Raw genomic sequence first — 5,422 nt, 5'->3', positions numbered from 1 at the left:
GTCAATGTAATAGTTATTGAGATATTCAGTCTGGACCAAAGTCACTAGTGATGGAAATACTGTGTATGAAGTAAAGCTGACTCAGTTATGGCCTCGCTCATGTGTGCTGAAGCATATTTCAATCAGGAGAGACGTCATTCTGAAACTTTCATTGCCATGTGCAAAGCAAGAGAGTCTTTGGTGATTAGACCTCCTGGTGATGTCATCATATGTGAGAGGGGGTGAGGCTGTGAGAAATACAGAAACCCCCCCAGGGTCTAAACACTGGTGGTGATGGGATGAATGGAGGATGGAGATCTGGATGTGATGTGGACTCTGAAGATCTGGACCTGGTGCAGGATATGAAGACTGTACTGAAGTGACGAAGAAGAGAAGGAAGAACAGATTTTAAAGTTTGACAGCAACAACATGATTGGCTGATTGAGATTGTGGCGAGATCTGATTGGTTACCGAAAACACCTGAAATCAGCTGAGTACAAGAGGTGGGATGAGAGAGCGAGAGAGACGGGGTGTGTGTGTGTGTGTGTGTGTGGTATATATACTTTTCTTGGCCGGACTGCAACAGAGAGGTCAGTACTATAAGCACAAATGTGTCTGACTGAGTGAGTGAATGACTGACTGAGTGATGAAGTTACGCCATCGGTCATTGCTCTCTTGTTGTCTGTAGGTTCTGTGCTGTTCCCATCGGCATTTTCAGTCCAAAATGGCGGCAGCACTGTTGCAACGCCATCAAACAGCAGTTGTGAAAAAAGCACCAATGCTTTGTTTCTGCTTCTATACTCAGGGTCTCCATCTTTGAGTTGCCTCAACTGGCTCTGTTTGATGCACGGTCATACTCAGTGCTCCCTCTGGATGTCTGAGGTCTTCATCCTTAGAGGGGTGAGCACGACCTGCCAAAGCTCTGCTCTATTTATACTGGCCGGTAAATTGAGAGCGTCCTCTGAACCACCACAGCCTGGTTCAATGCTTGCATTACTGCTGATCCATCTGTTGATCTTGTATTCCACTGCGATCCGTCCATCAGTGCAGCTGGCCAGTGCTCGGCCCGGCTCTACTTTTGCAGTGAAATCCTGTGGCGACACGCTGCGATGGCTAAACACATACGTTCGAGCTCACATTCCTGGTCATGAACACTGTAACACAGTTTGTAAAACCCTGTCTCAGAGTATTACTATCCGCTCTGCTGTGTTTCTGCATGTGATAAGTTTTTAATTTCACAGATGTGTTACTCAAACTGGACTGTTCTTCATGTCTTATCGGCGCCTGAAGCAACTCACCCCACAAACAGCCCATTACTTCCTCCCCAAGGAGAATTCAGGAACAGCCTCTCTTCCCTCCTCCACTGAGACGTCAGTGCGTCTCTTAGAGATGAAACACTGGGGCTGTGACCTCGACTGCACCAGGCTCCTTGTTGATGATGGGCTGGTTGGTCTGTGGTACTCTCTCTCTCTCTCCACATGTTTCCTCTCTGTCTCTACACAGTGATCAAATAAAGGCAGCAATGCCAGAAAATAGTCTAAACTCTAACCCTGAACACTGACGCTGCCATCCTGAGCTATACTGAGAGTCCTGACTCCTCAGTCCCTCTGTAAGCTCAGCAACAGCTGCTGCTGATGATTCAGTGGCTGCTCCACAGGCAGAGAATGAAAGACGTCTGTAGTGCACACACACACACACACACACACACACACACGCTCACACATACACACACACACACACACACACACACACACACACACACACACACACACACACACAAGGAAGTGATGGAGTCTGTAATTGTGACAGCGACTATTGTTAGGATAAAAACTCTCTCCAAAATTTCGACTTTTTCAGGAGCAAAGAAAAGCAGCCTTTTTAGCTGCATTTCTGGAATCATGCTTTTAAAAGTCACATATTTTACACTTTTTCACGTTTTATTTGAAGTGTTGAAATCCATAAGAAGATCTGATTGGCTCTCATTCACTACATTTAGATGCCCACTCACACTGTTTTGCTGTAAACAGCTTATTGTATTCTGAATCAGGCCTGAATTTAACATTTTCTGATTAAGACGTGTGGAATATGTCGATATTATTCAGGTTTTAGGAGCTTTCTTTGGTTTCATATCCAGCACATTCAGTATGTGCATCTCAGTTTGGGTCTTTACAGCAGTTTGGGACACAAACTCTCTTGCTTGTTTGTAGTCAGCATTGTACACCAACTAGACAACAGTTAGGACGACCGATAGAAGGAGAAAAACATCTATTATTTCACATTTTGAAAGACTTGGATATGAACAGGTTTTTAAATGTGCACAAACATCACCACATAGAGATTTTAATTGCTGTTAATCACAGTCTGCACAGCTGCATGCAAATGGGAATATTAGTGGAATATTCCTTTTCATTTGCCATGTAAACAGTTTAATAGGAGCATTGTTGTTTTTTGGAATAAGGGGCAAAAAAACACATTTCTGAATATTTAAACGTCTAGTGATTGACACATATCTGTACTGACATTTGTTTAATTGACAATTTATATGAAAAAATCTTCAGTCTCATGGGAAAAGACTCCAGTCCTTTAGCTTTTGGTCAGGTTCGATTGCTTGTACCGGAGCTTTCGGCTGTATCATAGAATCTTCATCAACAGATGAAATTTGCTCACTTGCGTTCAAATTTTCCATTATTCTCAACAGGGACTTCTCATCCATGTTGACATAAAAGCTGAACTGACAGTTCATTCTTAAAAGCTCCGCTCAAGGCACAAAAACTACAGGGTTACTGATATGAAACCAACCTATGAGAACCAGCCTGATGTGAAAAGCAGCCTCTGGTATTAAAGTCGAGTGCTCCTGATCACCCTCCTCCCTCAGAGGTTTTACTCTTCTACAACTGTGTCAAACAATTCTTGCCTGCTTCTGAGAGTTAAAGGTCTAAATACTCACGTCACAAGATTTTTGTTGTAAATGCAAATTTTCCTGAGAGAAAAGAACATTTTAAAAAGCAACAAGTTCACAAATGTTCAGTATCAAGACAAAATATATCATCTGTCGTTTCCCTCCAAAAGTTATAAATGACGAGATTGATTCATGTGACCATCTCCTGACCTGCAGCCGTTTTGTTTTGGTTAGGTGTGTGTTATTTCTTAAGCTGGAATTCGTGTCATATGACCGTGTGAAGCTTGATGATTGGTTGATGATTGGTTGACACAGGCTCTTGGGTAAAGCTATATTTCAGAGTAGCACTGCCTCAGCTGATCTTCTAGCAGAGCATAGGCAAATAAGTTATTCTAGGATTTTAATATGATTGTCCATCTTCTCGTTGTCACGTCCATTTACCTTCATTAATCTCAAGTTTTTCATCTTTGATTCACAGATGTGGAGGTTTTGTTTACACTGTCACCATTTCTTGATTTCCTCTTCGTTTTCTTTACATTGTGGTTTGATGACACACATGACACAGCTTCCTAGACTCTAAGTTATAAACTGAATCAGTATGATAAAAAACACAAAACATCCAAACAACCCTTGGCTATGTTGGCTTATGTTTAAACACTCAGCCACTTTTATGTTAAAGTACATTTAAGTGGATTAAAGATGTGCTAATGGGTGATATGACCCCAGGACATGCAAATACAAACTTTATATTGATATTACATTATTCCTCAACAGTTCAGCCAACAATCGTGAACATTGGGCTTCAGTGGGTTCACCTTCCCTGTAAATGCACTGCATGTGTTTGCATTTATATTTTTCTCATTAAACCGCAGCACGAGAGGCGTTCTGCTTGCATCAACACATTCATATAATTCTGTTAACCTACAGTATGTTCACTTCCATTCATCAATACACTTGGCTTTACACACAAGTGACCACCACCGCACAATACTGTACAAACACAGGCCTAATCAACACACACACGCAAACACATGTACACACACACACACACACACACACACACACACACACACACATAGCTCCCGGCCTGCCCTCTGTAAATCCCAGGGCACTCTGACAGGCCACATTAAGAAGAGCCTGCTCAGCATGAACACATCATAAAAGTGGACAGGCAATTTCTGTTTTCACCAAATAGCCAGCCGAGCTCGTTCTGCATCTCTGATTTTAATACACTCGACAAGCAGCTTAGCAGCCAGGGAGAGAGAGGGCTCAGGCCCCAGGGAGGGAGGGCGAGGGACTGTGTGTGTGTGTGTGCAAACAGAGAGAGAGAGAGTTATGCCTTCCAGCACTGCTAAATCCATTCCTCCATCTGAATTATCAACTAGAATTTGATTAATATGCAAATTCAGAGGGGGGAGGGTGAAAGGCTGGGATAATTCTCTTTGTGGATAGTAATTAATCACCGCTTAAAGTAAATTAATACATATATCAATTTTGTCAGGGACACGCTTAGTTCAATAGCCCGTAAAATTGAAGTTTGAAGTGTTAAGGGGCTCTACAGGCACGTTATAACTAAAACTTTCAAATCAGCCCCATTTAGTGATCAATCAAGCTGTGCCCTGCGGCAGAGGCAGCTCATTTCTTCAGCTCTGTCCTAACACACAGAAACACAGACGCCTGCTTAACACACACTGCTCCTCCAGCAGAGCTGCAGCAGAGTCGGTACAGAACAGAACAACCAGCACTGCACTGCACAACACAATGTGTAGCACTGCTCAGCCCTGCACTGCAGAGCGGTCTGCTGGACAGCCCACTGTCCTGAATGAAGAGGACAGAGTCACCATGACTGGACGGACTGTGTTCACTGATTATTAGATATAACTGCTCAAAGCAGTGTGTGTTATAATTACAATAATAATATTAGGCTGTAATATCAATGATAATAAAACAATTTATTATACATATACACATACACACACGCACACAAATATATATGTATATATATATATATATATATATATATATATACATATACACTTGTAAAACAATTATCTTAATAATGATCTCTATTGGAGAATGTCAAAGGAGATCATATATATATATATATATATGTGTGTGTGTGTGTGTGTGTGTGTGTGTGTGTGTGTGTGTGCACTGCAAAACAAAACAATACATATGTAATTGTAATTGTCCCATACTAGGCCTATATTATTATATTATTGTAATAAATTATATTCTAAACAAACAAAACAATGATGCTCTTACGATTAAAATAAAAAATAGACCTGAGTTAAAAGCTAAAATAAAATTTAAAAAAAAAAATTGACATTATTTGAATTTAATACTTTATTATACTCTTACTGCTGTTAATAAATAAATAAATAAACAATAATAATAAAGCTGCATGCTTTTATTTCAGTATATAATAATGCTAATGAATACTGTAATGTGTATAAATACATTTGTCATTGTTTGGCGGGTCACAGATGGCAGCAGCCAGTTGTTTAGATGGCCAGCAGGAAGAGGGGGGGGGGGGGGGGGGGG

The sequence above is a fragment of the Seriola lalandi genome, unplaced genomic scaffold (assembly GCF_002814215.2).
Source record: "Seriola lalandi dorsalis isolate HSWRI2012SDOR001 ecotype SW California unplaced genomic scaffold, Sedor1 jcf7180002054795, whole genome shotgun sequence".
In the NCBI taxonomy this organism is placed as follows: Eukaryota; Metazoa; Chordata; class Actinopteri; order Carangiformes; family Carangidae; genus Seriola; species Seriola lalandi.
This window is presented reverse-complemented; position numbering follows the sequence as displayed.